Source organism: Terrapene carolina, unplaced genomic scaffold (assembly GCF_002925995.2).
Source record: "Terrapene carolina triunguis isolate 2854851 unplaced genomic scaffold, T_m_triunguis-2.0 Scaffold102, whole genome shotgun sequence".
NCBI lineage: Eukaryota > Metazoa > Chordata > Testudines > Emydidae > Terrapene > Terrapene triunguis.
In genome coordinates, this window is record NW_020664453.1 from 1,109,767 (window position 1) to 1,127,661 (window position 17,895).

The 17,895-nt window shown below is 39.6% G+C and overlaps 1 protein-coding gene across 1 annotated transcript in view; it reads left to right on the forward strand.

The window, feature by feature from the left end:
- LOC113406511 (disabled homolog 1) overlaps positions 1-17,895 on the forward strand; it is a 257,959-nt gene that overhangs the window by 181,951 nt on the left and 58,113 nt on the right. The window lies entirely within an intron of this gene.

A 17,895-nucleotide genomic window follows, 5' to 3' on the forward strand; every position in this document is an offset into this window, starting at 1 on the left:
ACCAGCGATTTCTAGACCCCTTTGAGAATTCCAGACCAAATTGCTTATGATTAATCCTCCTTGCCTTACTAATGTGAACAGTCCCATTGATTTCATGGATTCAGTGAGACCTTATGGCTTCAATGAGACATCAATGACACCTAACTTTTGTGATTCAAGTATCACACTGCACCTTCTACATTTACTCTTTAATTAATAACTGTGGTAATAATAAAAGAGGGTGTCATAACAGTGGTTATTCCAATTCCCTCTAATTCCTCAGTATGTATCCAATAAATTCCAGCTATAAATTTAGTGCAGCTGATTTTCTAAATACATCATTGACATAGGAAAATAGATGAGTAGCTAATGAAGAGGCTCACAGTTATCCATTCAAATTTTGGTTAGGCCAGAGCATTTAAAGAGTGATTGCTAAAACAAGGTAAGTCGGTTAGTATGTGTAGGAACTACCTTATACAGTTTCTCACAGGACTAATTGACATGGGGATAAAACACTGATATCTCAGTTTTGATATTTTATAAATACTGTAAACTCATTTTTTTTATTGTCAAGTTGTAAGATCTTAATCCTGCAATGAGCTCCATTCGAGCAGACCTGTATGGCATGTATACTGCACGTATTGCTAAAAGAAATGTGGTGTTTTAACAGTATGCTAAAGATATCAGTGTAATTTAAGCCTAGAAGATTAAAAACACTGAGTGTAAAAGGGAACATGTTTGCTCTTCATAAATGTATTTGAATTGAATTTCAGACACTTTGTTTGCTTTGCTAGCAGCATTACAAAACATAAGGTACAACTTCACAGCATGTTCTAACCCAGTACTCCTGCAACACTTTCACAGTTCCCCCATCGGACTGGGTCTGGATCTTTCTCCCATTGATGTCAATGGCAAAACTCTCATTAGCTTCAGTAGATTCAGAATTGAGCTTGGGAAGTTGAGAAGTGTGTGTGTGTGTGTGTGTGTGTGTGTGCAACCCACCCCACTGGTTAGTGTGTGTTATATGCCCCCCTCTGTGCCCAGTCCAGGGAGGATGTGAGTATAGCCAGTCAAAAAAATGTAGACAGAGCAGTTTTCCATTAAATGATGCAGTTTTTTCAAAATCTAAACATTTCTCGGGAACGTGTCATTTTCGACAAAATTTTTCATTGAAGGAAAGGACTCAATGAATGGTTACAATAGTATTAAAATGTTTCTTTTTGATTAATTTCATTTTGACTTGTATACTACAGTATTAAATTTAATATTATATTCTATTTCATTGATGTTTAATGTTGTAAAACATTTTTAAAAATGAATCACAACTAAATGAAATTTATCAATAGTTCTGAAGAAGAAATTTTCAGATTTTTTTTGTTTTGTAGGAAATCTCAAAATTTCAGCTTTTTATGCAGAATTGGATTTCTTTTTTAATGCCAGTATTTCCTGCAGAAAGGAAATTCTGGTTCTGTTACAGCTCCAGCTGCAGAGATGGGCTATAGCAGCTTGCTCTTTTAACTCGGGCGGTCCTTGGTTCAATCCTTGGTCTATCAGCGAAGATGGTGTCCATCACGTGGACTTTGATTAATGTAGTACGGTACGAAGAGTTTCCGGGGTTGTGGATCTTAGCTTTAGAGAACAAAAGAAAGAGGTGGCAGAAGCAATTTTCAGAGACAGACAATAAGGAACAGAAAAGCAACCGCAGAGAGGAGGAGGGAGAGAGGGAAAGGAACAGCCAAAATAGAGTCCTTTGAAGAATGAGCAAAGATGGAAAAACACGGAGACTAAGGAAGTCATCAGCTCACCCTTCATCTTTTTTCCCTTGAGAGACTCTAAAGGTCTCCAGAAACCTCTGTATTTTGAGGTGTGGATTTTTGGAATTTTATCTTGGGTGTAAGGGGATTCTCATTTTTTCCCCTGTTTCTCTGTGGAAGCACAGCACTAGGTCTTAGATACAAGGCCAAAAGGTTGGAATGAGGAAGATGCCTTGTTAGGACTGGGAATTACTTGTATTTTCATGGTTGTCAAACTAAAAAATTACTGATGGGTATCTTGGTGTAGTACAGAGCAAGTGTATTTTAAACAAATATATTTCTTCTCTAAAACAGAAATATTGTAGTATAGGCTCTAATATAAAATATCCTTAGGGAGCAAATTTTTCTGCAGGGGAAATGTTAGCAGTCAAAAGTAATAGGATGAAGGGATAATATGGGACATTTTTAACTGGCTTAACTTTGGTGTCTCAGTGGTGACAGCCAGATCCTCATTGGCATGAATTGGCGTGGCTCCATTGAACTCCACAGGGCTGTGGCAGTTTACACCAGGTAAGGATCTGGTCCTAAGTGAAACATATGAGATGGAATCCTGTTGCTCTCACTCATGAAAGCTGTCTCATTGGCTACTAGGATTTGGCTTTGTTCTCCCCTCCATGGTTACCCCAAATTGAACTCTTATTGTAATAAAGGTCTATGTGTAATGCATAGAACCAGCATAATACAAATACTGTGCCAACACTATAGCAGCGTTCAGACATTGATAACTAGCACCTTTTCAACAAAAAATTGGTACACATTTTATTAAGCGCTCCACTGATTACCTGATTTATACTAACTTTCCTCAGAATCAAAAACTGTTAACCCAGTTAAAACACCTAAACTACACAGCTGTCTTTTTCCCTGACTGGAGCCAATAACCTCCTTCAAACAAGGTTAGCATTTTACACACAGTAAAAAAATTGGCATGCCAGTTTCCAGAAGAGAGAGAATTGTAATGGATGAATTCCAAAGCACTCAGAAAAGGATTTAGTTGCACAAGTGCTGACATGCTAATACAGCAGACCATTTGAGAACCTCTGAAACTTTCCCCCAGAACGGCGGGAAACATTCTGCAAGCGTCATAACAAAGAGCTGTGTCCCTCTTTGAAATCCTCAGTCACTTCTTCTTCTAGAAGTGTGTGAAGCACTGCTCCCCAGGTGTGCCAATGATTTTCCTTTCTATTCAGTGCATTTTATTCGGTAGGTTGCTCTGCAATTTTCTGTTTGCTCAGGTGATAGCAAGACTAACGGCAGCACTTCTGACTTCTTGTATTAACTTGTAGGCTTTCGAACCTCTCCTGTTGCTAGTGTCAAATGCAGGAGAGAGAGATGACCTCAGACATTAGTATAATGAGTTGGGAAGAATACAAGAAGGTATATTTTTAAAGTTACCTGAAGTCTGTTTGATGATAGGTCTGGCTTCCAAATGGTCCTACTAGTGAAGGCAGGGGGCTGGACTCGAAGACCTTTCGGGGTCCCTTCCAGTTCTATGAGATAGGTATATCTCCATATATTAAGTTCTGCCTTCAGGCACACATCTGAAATTCCGAGGGAAGTCAGTGTGAGCTGTGTGGAATCTGATGGCAGAATCTGGCCCAGTGATTATAGTGAATATCTTTCAGAAGTGGATAAATTCAGTTTATTATTATATTGAATCAATTTCCCTGTGGAAAATGGGGAGAAAGGACAGCTGCTGGTGTTAAATGTCAGTATTTGTCTACAACTGTCAGACTCCTGGCATATATTTTTTTTTCTACTCCTACTTAGAATAAGAAACAACTGTCTCAGATGCCAATAAATACATCAATGCCGAATGTGTATGTAACTGTCAATAAATGTTAACTTTTTAATGGTGACCACTGCAATCTGAACCTTTCCATCTAATTCATCCATAATGCCCTCATCAGTGTTCTAGGGCTACATCCTTCACCTTTACTTATGCTGATCAGTACCTGGTGCTATTTGCAGAGTAAGGTGCTAGTGAACATGAGGTAACAGAATCTGGTCCTACACTGTCTAAGCAGGAGTGATGTTTAGTAAACATGAGACCCCTTTATTTCTTTGTCCTAATTAGTGCCTACCACCCTTCACTACCATGCATCATCCTTCTCTCATCAAAGTCATCATCAGCATTCCCATTGACTTTAATGAGAGCAGCATAAAAAGAGATGAGTCTGAACTAAAATTTAATTTCTGCATACCTCTCAGTTTTGGGGAAAGAGGGGTTTTGGCATTTTGCAAACGTTTCCTGGCCCCAGATCAGAACATCTCTGAACTTTGGAGAGTTCGAAACATGGATCCAGATCCAGATTTTATTTGAGAAAGTCTCTAGGCCTAACAGCTTTATGATGTACGTGATTAGCCAAAATCTCTGCCTTCGATCCTGTGATTGATGCTGTAGGATACTGAAAGCATCTTGAAGTACATAGCATGTGTGAGGCCTGTTATTTAACTGTGCTGAGATTGAATTAATTAGATGGTTTAGTTTTGACTAAGAGGACAAACCATATGCTGTGCACACAAGTTATAAAAGGGGGAAAAAAGTAAAGTGACAGGTATTAAGAAATAGAAGCAAGCATTGCTGCATCAAAGCCATAAAAGCCTCTGTTGCTTGCATTTAAGTAAGAGGTGAGGGCAGCACAGTGTGACAGACATTCTGAAAGGCAAACCTTGTGTGACACCCATTGATTATAAAACAGAAAAGCTAGAGAATGGAGAGGAAAGCAACACAGAAGATCCATGTCTTTGTTTGGGCCAAGTCTGCATACAGACTGTTTAATTGGAGTTTGGCTTTTGAGATTTAAATTAGAGGCTGAAAAGTGGAAGTGAGCATTAAATCTGATTTAAATGAGAAGGGGGAAAAACAACTTTGGGCATTTAAATGTGTGAGTGGAAGCCTTTGATCTCTTGTCTTGTGAATAGTGGTGTGGCAGAACTTTTAAAATTGGCTGTATTGATTTAATTGAAATATAGATTTGTAATAACAGACAATGACAAGCAACTGCTGAGTGAGACTACCGAAATTCCCTCCTCTGGATAAGGCAGAAGAAAACTCTGAAAAAAGGGGCATTTGAAAGCTATTTGTTGTTTTTCAGAGTTTCTTTGAGGTTTCCCTTTAAAAGTGTATTTTATTTTTTTGCTTTAAGACTCAACTAAAACACAGGCGAAAACACACACAGGTTTTGCCCCAGATGTACTATGCACCAGTTAAGGTATTTGTTGTGGAAACAATACAAAGTATAACAGTGATAAATTTCAGGGTATGAATGAGATTATCTGAGGTAATTTAATACTTACAATCATAAATCACAGGAATTTATCCTGTTTTCTAGTAGATGGGCTGACTATAAATTGACATGAAGAATTTGCAGGTATTTCTTATTAACAAAGTGTCAGCACTCACTGTTCTGTGTATTCTGAAAGCCGCAGGTTCCTATGCCGAATGTATTATATGCAAACTACTCCTTTTAGAGTTAATGCTCATGTAAAGTCTATCACTAACACTCAGGCATACTGAACCCATTGATTGTTTAATATTCGGTATGTCCTAAGGCAAAGGGACTGTTGTATTGTCCTATGGGTGTAGATTACCAGTTGTGGAATTATCTAGGATCCTGCAAGAGATTGTTTCTTATCTTTGTCAAGGACCATGCCATAGGCTTACAGACAATTCCTTTATTTGGAACAATATATTGTGCCGCATAGAGCTCTATTGAGTACTAGAAGAATGTCTTTTGGTATTATAGTTTTGCATCAGTGAAGTCATGGTATAACAATCCATGAGCAAGTACATACATACCACATGTTCTGCAGCAAACCATATATGGGTAGCATGGAAAAAAGAACTCGCAACTTTCTGCTATTAAGCTAAAGGGAAATCTCATTTAGCTGTTAGTAGCAGATGTGCTTGTTCTGTATCCTTTTGAGGCCTGACGCTAGAAGGCTAAACCATTGGAGATCGATGAAGAGTTGAACATGTCTTACACATTCCATACTATAGAGAACAGTACACTGCTCCCAAGGAGTAATTTATGATGCTCCGGTCTCTTCAGAAATATGTTTCATTTTGTTTTTCCTTTGTAATGAATAAAGTCACTTTCCACATGTGGGAAGAGTAAAACTAGTTTTCTTCTGAATCTCCCCACCTTTTGGACTTCACCTTTATGGATTCAGAACATAAGATAGTAGTTTGTACACAGACAAGTGAGGTTTTTATGAGTAAATAGTGCCTTGCTAGCTTCCCCCCTTCCCCCCCCCCCCCCCCCGGTGTATAAGCCTCACCCACACACACTTTTTAAAAGTCAAATTGAACCAGTACAAACAGGGCCGGCTCTAGGATTTTTGCCGCCCAAAGCAAAAACAATTTTGGCCGCCCCCTCCCCCCCATTTTTTAATTACCCCACCCCCGGCCCCGCCTCAACTCCACCCCTTCCCCAGATCCCCAGCCCTGCCTCCTCCCCCCAGGCTCTCAAGCCTAGGAGGGAGGGAGGGGGAGAAGCAGCGCCCGTGCCGCGGCTACTCGGAGTCTCCCCCTCCTTCCCAGGCTCTGAAGTCTGGGAGGGAGGGGGAGCAGCGGAGTGCGCGAGCGGCAGCAGCAGCGGAGGTGAGCTAGGGCGGCCGGGGCATATTTTTAGGGGCGGCATTCTGGCGCCGGCCATGCCGCCCCTAAAAATGTGCTGCCCCAAGCACCAGCTTGTTTTGCTGGTGCCTAGAGCCGGCCCTGAGTACAAACCCATGGCCTACAAATATGGCAGCTACATCTTTTCCCTTTCATCTGTTTTTGCTTTTCTGCAGTCTCCTGCAGATTACTTCCCAACATTATAGACTTGGATCTTATGATTAAAGAGGGTTACTGCTTGCTGACCTCCCAGTGCACCCTGAATTTTAACACTGTCGATCCAAGCCGTTTTTTATGTTCTTTATAAGCTCTGAGGCTTAAGGTTTGTGTGCCAGATCAACAGAGTCTGAGACTACCTTTCAGAGATGTGCTTTTCGAATAACAAGCTCCAGGAGGGGATGTGTATCATGTATTAAATCTATAGGCATTTAAAAAAAAACACCTCCTAAGTGTTGTATGAAGAAATTCATTGTGATTTGTGTAAATGAAATACCATTTAATGAGATGAAGAATGTTTTTGTTGTTTTTGTTCTAAAGGTTAAAAAAAGGGCTTCCTAAGAGTAATGGCTTCTTGAAAAGCACTCACAGTCCAAGATGATATATCCAGATATGTTGATACTGTAATGAACCTGCTGGCTCATTACTGGGTACCATGTTATCCCCCGCAAATTCAACATCCAGTCAGTAGAGGATGATCCCTAGAAAAACAACAAGGAGTCTGGTGGCATCTTAAAGACTAACAGATTTATTTGGGCATAAGCTTTCGTGGGTAAAAACCTCACTTCTTCAGATGCAAAAGAAGTGAGTTTTTTACCCACGAAAGCTTATGCCCAAATAAATCTGTTAGTCTTTAAATTGCCACCAGACTCCTTGTTGTTTTTGTAGATACAGACTAACACGGCTACCCCCTGATACATAATCCCTAGAGTACATCAAAGGAAAATATTACCTGAGATCAGAGGGACCAGGCTCAGAGGCTCTTTCACAACAGATAGGGAGTCAGGGCTGGCATATTCGGGGCTATGCTGGTCCAATGATCAGTGTACATGATAGGAGGGGAGAGTGCAGCAGTCATGAGCTGTGGCAGCCCTGAGGCTGCTGTGGCAGTCTTGGGGCATGATTTTCTCCAGGTCCCTGCAGACCTCAACAGCCTTTCATAGAAATGAGGATTTGCCCCTTATCCTCCCCTCCCCGCCCCCAGCCAATAAAAAACTTTTACAAGTGAACATTGTGTTTCATATTATCCAGTGCATAGACAAGGCAATATAAGATGTCAGTATAATATTTAATAATATCTAATATCTTGAACAAGAACCCCAGAATTGAACAGCCCTAAACTTTAGAAGTGTTCAAAATGCAAATCCGTATTTTAGGAACGGGCCTTATTTTTATAAAGGGATGAACTGTCTACCTTCAAACTTTGGGGTGTATCAAAATCAGGATGAATTTTCCAGGCACTCGGTGCCCCTCTTCAAAACTTGATAGAGGTGGGGGCTTCTTGGCACTAGCCAGGAGTCCCATGAAGAAGTAACATGCAGGGTTGTAGTAAAGTAGGAGTGTTTCTTGGGGTTCCAGACTCTTTAGAACTCAAACTTCTAAACAAGGGTTGATTTGTCATTTTCTACAAACAGACCCTGTAGATTTACACAGCCCAGTCAGCTCCACTACAAATACAACCCCACCCACCCACTGAGTCCAGGATCATTAATTATACTATCATATATACATACCACTTGCAGTAAAGGGGAATCTCTATTAGCTGTCAGAAGTATTAGAGCCTTTATGTTCTGGAGACAAAAACATTAGTATTTTTATTATTATTATGGACTTTTTCACTAGGAGGGTGGTGAAGCACTGGAATGCGTTACCTAGGGAGGTGGTGGAGTCTCCTTCTTTGGAGGTTTTTAAGGCCCGGCTTGACAAAGCCCTGGCTGGGATGATTTAGTTGGGAATTGGTCCTGCTTTGAGCAGGGGGTTGGACTAGATGACCTCCTGAGGTCCCTTCCAACCCTGATATTCTATGATTCTATGATTCTATGACTTTCTCCGAAAGTCCTCTTGCCCATGGAAGGCCTTGTGCAAAGCCAGGATCCACAGTTTTCCAGGGCCCATACATAATTTTTAATTATTCTGTGTCATGTAACCCTTTACTCATCATTCATCATCTCTTTCATAATGTAGCCCTTCTCTTATAACCAGTGATGTAAACAACCGATTGAAACTGGTGCAGAAATGACAGAAAAATAATACAATCGATCACAGGAAATCCAGCAATATAACTTCTGTGTAGTATATTTGGTTTTCCAAAGCACTACAAAAAGACACTTTGCTTTCTGTGCTTTAGGATTTCTTTTTGTTCCTGAACAATATTTGCAAGTACATATTTTAAATGTAACTTGGAATTAATACTAATTGGCAAAACCTTTTTACATTTAGCCAGCTAGTTCCTACCCCCAATACACTCAACATCTTTAAAACTTTTGCAGAGATGTTATGAAATTGGCCATGTATGCATTCCAGTTTTGTTTTGTTCTTTTCATAAGTTCATATATCTAATAAATGGATCTACTGCATGAGCAATTTAGCATTTGCTTTCCAAGCCAAGGTACAATAACTAAATGTGCATCTGGTCTTTGTCAGACATTATTACAAATTATGAGAGCAAGACAGAAATATATTATCATAAGAGTGTTCTTTTTTCTCAAATTAGGTTCCTGGAATTTCCAGCTAAATCAGCCAGACCTATTCATCACAATTAGGCTGTGTGCTTGCAAAGTAAGGCCTCGCTGACTTCATTGACTAACTATGGGTATGTCTACACAGCAAAGAAAAGCCTGTGGCTGGCCTGGGCCAGCTGACTCCGGCTTGTGGGGCTCGGGCTGCTTCATTGCCGTGTAGACTTCTGAGCTCGGGCTGGAGCCTGCGCTGTAGGACCCTGCAGAGTGGGAAGGTCCCAGAGCTCGGGCTCCAGCCTGAGCCCAGAAGTCTACTCAGCAGTGAAGCTGTGGCCCCACTGTGGGTTTTTCTTTGCTGTGTAGATATATCCAAAATGACCTTTGTTTCAGGCCCTAACACAGTAGCACTCAGAGGCCCCAATCAGATTCACAGCCCCAATGTGCTTAGCACTATACAAACACAAATAAAGGCAATAGTTCCTGCCCTGGAGAACTTCTCAGTTTTCCACCTGTAAAATTGGGGTAATACGGTACTTCCCTACCTAACCAAGGGGGTTAGTTCAACAGAGGATTAATTCAAGACATTGAGCCACTGTGAATGTACATATTGGGTTCAATCCAGCAACGCGTGAAGGACATGCTTTAAACAGGTGATTAGGTCCACTGACTTTTGATTCTCCTCTTGGCTCTACCACAGACTTTCGGTGTGAGCTTGGACAAGTGATGTAGCATTTTTGTGCTTGTCATCTGGAAAAAGAGACTGACTTTCCTGGAGCTACTCACATGCTTAAAGTTAAGCAGGTACTGAAGTGCTTTGCTGGGTCAGGGTTATGGTGCTCAGCAGCTTGCAGGGTTGAGCCCATTGTGACAGCTGATAATTTTTTAATGATGCCAAATACTTTTACATGCTCATTTATGGTACAGATACAATTCTTTAATGTATGTATAATTTGACAGTGTGCAACATCAGGTATGATTTTTGTGTTTATGAAGAATATCCACTGAAATTCCTTTTAGAAGGATTTACAAAAGCCTTTCCTCAAGTTATTGTGGGTAAAATCTGTCCTTACTAAAGAGGCTCAGGGATTAGACAGATTTATTTTCCTTTCATTGTGAAGCCATGTTTTAAAGGCCAGCCATCTGAAGAGAACTCCATTCATGCTTGGAGAACATTCCAAAGGTTACAACTTCCTTTTTTTCTCCTATGCTTGTTTTCCACAAGGGAGCTATTCTGTTACCTATTGTCCGCTAAGACTGAATGAATGGCTTAGGGTCAAACAGCTTCAATGGTGGACTATTCATTTTCAGCCACATAGAGCTTTGCAAATGTTCGGCAGAACAGACAGTCTCTTTCAGTGAGAGGGTTCAATCATATTCATGCTCAAAACTCCTGCTTCTAAGCCCATTCTGCGGTACATGCTGCAATCAAACTGCAAATTGTCATGTTGCTCTTTGTTCACTTTTCTTGCTCTGTGCTACCAGGTTCAATTTGTACTCTTTTATTTGTTTCTGAGCTGTGTAATCTGTGGTGTCTCAGCCAGGATGTGGAACATACCATATTATATCAGGACTACAAGAGAGGCGCCCATTTGGGTTTGCTTATATGACTGTTAAAATATGAGATGCTTCTTTCAGAAGGTTGAATTGAAAAAATACCTTGTCCAAAAAAATTTCAATAGAAGTTTAATATGTTGATCATTTGCTAACCGTGAACTATATCCCACCTCATTCACAATCAAGCTAGGTTCCACACACGCAGTTATTTGTATTCGCCTATTGATTTTTAATATCATCACATCAAAGAGCTAGATAATCGTATCTAATGAAATGTGCTTTTTATTTTATTTAGTACTGTGTATTTGTGTTTTATGGGGCTCATTACAGGTATCCATGGCATTGACCAGCATTACAGCATATAAATGGCAAAATACACATATCTGAACAGTTGGGATGTGATCTTATATAGGAAGGATGGCATGGAATTGTGGTTAAGGCAGAGGGCTGGGTGACAGGAGGACTGGGTTCTAATTCTGGCTCTGCCCCAGATTTCTTGTGTGGCCTTAGACAAGGCATGTAATCTCTTCATGCCTTAGTTTCCCCACCTGTTGAGAGCATCAAATAGAAGATATACTATAAGTGCAGAGTATGAAACAATGAGACTACAAGTACCTAGTGCTACATTTTTAATCACAAATATATGCACAGTTTTACAGTGCACCATTGTTACACACACACACATACATACATACATATATACATACATACATATATGTATTCACAATATATAGCAGAATTGGGTATTTGGGGAGAATTATTATACTTGCATGGGTATTCAGGAGTTTTTTATTCAGTATATAAATAAGAGACTGACATTTTCCTAAATATATGGCAATTTGTGCTTATTGTTTGCTTCTCAGGTGTTACAATTATGCTCCTCATGGTGAGATTAAAGCAATTTAATTTAAACTCTGATCTGTCCCACATCTCATATTTTGTTTAGCCACATTTCTCTAGGCCTTTCCTCTTGTGAGTTGTAATGTGTTGCTGGTAATATTCCAAATAAATAACTCCCTTTGTTACTTTGAAGATTTGGGGGAACACCTCTCAGATCATAAAAGTTGGAAATGTAATCAAAGTTTCAGGTTTGCTTAAAGCTTAAGTGTATCTAACCAAATTTTTTAGATCTGGAAAAAATGTGTTTTGAGTGTTCTGTTTACTTACACCCTTTCCTACTTGGGCTTCAAACACAATCCAGGAAACTTTTGTGTAACTATTAGAAAAATTAGCAGAAATTATAAGAGACATTTAATCAAAAGAAAATATGAGCGAAAAACTGTGCCTAACCCTGGGAGAAAGGAGAAGAGCAACTTGCCACCAATTTAAAAATCAACAGCAATGACAAATTCACATAGGGAATAATATTCCAAATACACTGTGATGCCTTCCCTGTTTAGACTGTAGCTATCTCTGTTAGAGACCAGATGATTCTATCTCTGCTTTTACACTTTTGTTGACGTAACAAATGTTGCCAGAGTGTTCTTGAATTGAACTGAGTGCGCCAATAAACTATCAGAAAGAGATGGAGAGAGAAATACCAAGGAGGAATCCAGTGCAGGAGGCACAAAAGCAGTTGGCTCTCCCAGTGAAGGAACTCTGGCACTACCTCTGCTCATGTTTGCTTTGTGATTTTTAAACTGTTTAACTACAGCTCTGAAATGCACCAAGCTGAATCCTCTTTACTACTTCATATTAAATTGAGAATTTCTGCAGCCGGTGCTCGGTGCATTTCCCCCATCTGCTCGCTCACCACATAGCTCCGTAGGCAAATTCTTTGCCACTCCATCTGCCACCCCAAATGCTAAATTCTAGAAAATCAACACTGAAAAGTTCAAGCTGCAAACTGATTTGCAGATTTCTTTTCCACTTCACCAACATTTGAGCTCTGATATAGAAGCTGTTATATTTTTTCCCAAAACCGTATACATATAGTACCACTGAAATGCAGGCACCCCTAGGGTGGAAGGTAAGCAAAAGGTGAACATCATATTCACAGCCCTCTGGTCCGCCCTAATGGAGGTCACCAGAGAAAATCCCTGCCAATGGGATCTGAAATGTCCATAGAGAACCTACAGAAAGTACCTACATACAATAAACTGCATGAAATGCAGTCTCTCCATCACTGAAAGGTGTAAAGCTAGACTCACCTGGCTAATAATTGAACCTGCAATTCTAGAGAATCTAGGTATTTCAAATCTGCTGCTTAAGCCACTAGCCCATCCTACACTAGAAACGGATGTTTTGAACTACGGTTCCATTTAACCCTGCAAATCCAAAAGGTGTCTCATTAGACTGACTGCTAGAAAGACAGAAATGAAAAGTGTTTAGGGAAAATGAGTGTGTGTGTGTGTGCGCGCACCAAGCAGCATGAATATTTGTAACAAAGTCTCACATCTAAAAGAGAAACTAGCCAAACTTCTGTACCTCCCTTGTCTTCAATGGAGACAAGACCTAATCTCAGAATCACTGCAGTGCCACATTGTGTTAATTTAACATGTTGCCGTAAATTGTGGTAAAACATTTCCAGCTCACCAAGCCTGTTACTAAGGTGATACAATAATTTTACTCCGTGAGTTCAAATTCTGGGATTCTTATTTAGTAAGCGCCCTAGACATTTATGGCTAGATTTTCTGAAGTGCTAAGCACTCACAACTTGAGTCAAAATTTATGGCAGCTGCAGGTTCTGAGCATTTCTGAAACTGTGGCCCTTAAAGTACTTTTTAGTATTGTATATATGTTGTAATTAGAATGTATAGATAGATAACTATAATAAAGCCTGAGTGGTGCAGAGGACCTCATTATGTCTGTCTTCCATGCACAAGTGAATTTCACCCAGCATGCAGAAGTAGTTCTTGCAAAGCCTTAAAAGATTGTTGGCTCAAATAGAGTAGGAAATGCTCTTGACAGATATCAAATAGGAATAGAAATATAGAGAATGGGTGGACAAGGTCTGTCACTCCTCTCACAAAGCTAATAGTGGCAGTAGTGGCACATAAATTTGAGTCAGTTGATACCACTGATCTGAAAGCAGGCTCATGGGGTAAATTAATTAATATGAAAGGTTCTTTATATGAAATCCCTGTGGAGCTTGTCCATATAAATATAACATTGTTTTATTTGTGATTTCTGCTATTGACTGGGCACCATTTACAAGATGCTTTGCTGCTTTCCCTGCAGGATAATTCTCACTGGGGGTCTTACTACTGTGCCCCGGGCCTCAATAAATAGGCTGCCTCATTAAAAAGGGAATAGTGATAGTATGGCCGTGACTTTGTAACACCACCTAACTCTCATATTTGACATGATTGCTGGCCTCTCTAAGTGCTTAATTGATTCAGGAGAACTGGAGGCCAGAGCATGGAAATCCAAGGGGCAAGATGAGGATCAAGGGTGAACGAATTTATGACAGGCTCTAAGCAGCCTGAGGGAAATTAGAAATGCTACCGATCTCTGAGGTAGCTCAATCAATTCAATGTGGGGCGGGGAGGCAACATGGGAGAGCAGCAGAAGCAGAGGACAGACTGGAAAAAGGAGAGAAAATAATGACTAGGTAGGTACAGAGGCCAAAATTGTCGGTGGAAGGGGAGCGCAGGGTCAGTGGACGTTACAGCGACCCTTAAATTGCAGTAGCAAAGACAAAACAGGCCCATTGCTACACCATAGTTTGTGAGGATTCCGCCCACCACTCCACCTGCCAAACCTTTTCAGAGACCCCCTGTGCAAAGCCTGTTTACTTGATCTTTGTGCATAGGTCAAGGTTAGGCCTGCTTTGTATGGTGGCAGTGACTGAGCTCTCTGGCTTTTTAAAGTTGCCACTTTATCTCCTAAACTTCAAATTCAAAAAATCCATCCAAAAATGTAAGTAAAACAAAAGAGCTCTACGAATGAGGTCCCATTCCCCTTAGCCTCGCGAGACAACAAGTACTGTGAACAGTTATAGTACTGAGCAGTCGTGTATACCACTCTTTATTATCCTGTGTGTCACGGCTTATTCATGCTTTTATCATATTTTTGAATCCTGTATATTTTGTACTGCGGATAGTGTTGCATACAGACTCGAACAATAATATGGACGGTGTGTATAATGGATTTTTTTTAAACAACTAAAGCTTAAATGGTAAAGCAAATTACTTTCTAATCTATGCAGTATTTAATTGACTGTATTGAACCATAATACAAATTAAGCCGTCGCTGTAATTTGTTCTGTCATACTGCAGCCCTCCAAACAATTTGATACTTCATTTATAAATTGGTAAATGGCTCATAGAAGCACTCAGCAAAGATATTGTAAAATTGTCAAATAATAGCTGAAGGAATGTATCAGGGAGAATAACAAAAGGGGGTCTCATGAACACCCCTTGAGTGAGTTATGAAATACTTATTTTGTATGCCCATCTTCCTCTAGAGGCAAGATTATGTCATAATAAAAGTCCTGAGGATAAAAGAGAAGGAGAGAGAGAGAAAATTAGAATGTGAACATGAGTACTTGAGTGTGGAACAACAGTTTTGTTTCATTTCCATTTGGGGCTATGGAACAGTGTTTTAAGAGTAGTAACTGAATGCAAGCAGTGTTGTAAAACTGATTGGATAAAGAAGGCATTTGCACTGATCAGTCATATTTTAAAGGCCAGATTAAATTAACATATGGTGGATTCTCATAAATTAATCACAATCTATAAAGATCGTGTATTTGTAGACTGTTCTTTTGTTTAGCTGGCCATTTCTAATTTCTGCTTGAGAAGGGAGAGACATCTGGCCATATTCTCCCTCACTTCACACCTTTACACCAGTGCAAAGTGGGGGTTAAATGCTACCATATCTGATTAGCTACAGGACATGATTCTGATCTCCAGTTTTACACAGATTTTACTCCATTGACTGCAATGGGGTTACTTCCAATTTACTACAACAGTGTAAGTGTATGGTAGAGAAGAATCAGGCACATACTTATTAAGTCAAAACTTTAGATTAAGTTAGTTGAAAATTAAAAATATATATATCAAGCAACTCCTAGACTCACCTAAGTCTGCAAAAGAATAATTTCAAATGATTATGTACATCTGCATTTCAGTACAACTGTATGGACAATATTTCATTTTATGTATGTGTTTCAAGGATGGAGAAAATTATGACACTTGTGCTCAGAATCTCTCTCTGACTAATGAAAACTTCTTGAGAGCAATCTTTCTAAACACTCCATAAAGTAAAATATGCAAAAGGATAATGCTGCGGACACCTTTACTTATTTTGATGCTCAGTATTGCCTTGCAAATGGTATCATCAGCAATTACAAATGTAATGATTTTAGAACCATTAATAAGGGTTCCCAAATAAATTAAAATGTCTCCATCTGGTGTCTTGCATTGTAGATGATATTTTTCCACCTCAGAATAATCTTCAAATCTAATTCTACCAGGAAGGAGTTTAATTTCAGTGCAAAATGCTGCATGGCAATCAATAAAAAACTTTTATTTAACAGGAGCCTGAGATAACATTCTCTATAATATACAGCATTTAGAGAAAGGGGAACATTTAATTTCACTATTACAGAGAGCATGCAACTTGAGCTGAGAATAAACAAATAAATCAATGTCCCTATATTATATAAATGCAATCCCATCTTCAATTTTACATCATTAACACATTGGGAAAGCGGCATCTCTCATGAACAATAGCCATCTAAAACCCAGCCTTGTTCAAATTGCAGTCAGTGGCAGTACACCTGTTAGCCTGAATATGAGCCATCTTGAACCCCAAAAGTTGTGTGACACTTACTAACAAAATGAAAAAATATCCAGTCTTTTGTCTTATAAGCAGTCATGTCTCGTCTTTGTGTTACATTTCCATTTTCATTTCATCCCCCATTTCTACAGCAGTCTCATCACGGGCACCTCTCTCTCTCTCACTCACTCACTCTGTTTTCACACATTTAAAAAAATGTAAAAATAACCGATGGTTTAGAGCTCAGGGTACCATGCTGATTGTCCATATGTGTTTTTCTCAAAAAGGACAGGAATGTGATCCTCTAGTAGTGCCCTTTCTGAGGTTCTGTCTGCACTTGAGAATGGTATTCTTTTTAGACTGTGAAGAGCAAGAGACATGTAGGAAGTAAGAAATTCAGACAATTAGATCATTTTAGGTAAATAGTTCGAGGACAGACCTATAAAGTTGTCGTCTGCACTCAGGGTAGCCCGGACTCAATAATTGGTGTAGACAGGGATGTAGTAGAGGGGTTGATTCAGTTGGTGCAAACCTTCGCTTTCCCTTGGTTACGCTTAAGGGGTCATCACTTGTGCTACTCTTCTGTACTTTTAGCTCCTCCATGGCATCCCTCTCTATGTGGTCCAAAAGATGGGCTTGGCGCTTGCATGGACCAAGTGACTGCTGTTTATATATTTGCCTCTGTAGCTCCTATATTGTCTCTGGACCTGAGGTAGACTATGGGGTCTCATACCCTTTTATAGAAGGCTTTAAAGCCTTTTTATTTCAGAAGGACTTTGAAAGTGGATGCTAGTTTTGTTTACTGCATTAAATACAGCTGTATGGAAATGTTCACAATTAAAATGAAAAGCCATACATTTGGGTGCTTTCACATTTTCTTGTTGACATCAAAAACAGGCCTTTCACACACAGTTTTGCAACAAAATTTGCAAATTTTTCAGACAAAAATGGGTCATTGTCAGCTAAAAACCAATCCCTTTTCAAACCAAGAAGGGGGGGAAATTTACGAGTTTTCGAGAAAAGTAAAATTTTGCAGCTCTGATGTTGCCCTAAATGCAATTCTAAAAATACAATTTGTAGTCGGATCCTTATCCCATTGTGGTCAATGGGAATTTTGCCATTGATTCCGTAGGGAGTAAGATCAAGGCTTAGGCCCCAGGCCTGCAGTCAGTGGGGCTCTGTGCTGCCATAGAAGTCCTCCCACATGGATCCAGTAAGAGGCTTGGAGCTAGAATCCTGATAATCAGATAGGTGCTTCTTGTTATTTTATACATTTTAATCATCAAATTAATTGCTAAGGTGCCTAGAATACTTTATTGAATTATCTCTCACCATAAGGTATTGGAAGAAACGTTTATGCAAAACATGAATACAGTGCTTAAATTGGTCAAAACACTTGTTTAGAGATCGCCTGATTGCACTGTCCAAACATTGCTATTCATTTTGACGCAATGGCTTTTTAAAATTTGGTAGACATACGAAGACCCAGGTAAAATGTATGTCTTGAGAATTAAATTATAGCTTGAATGGA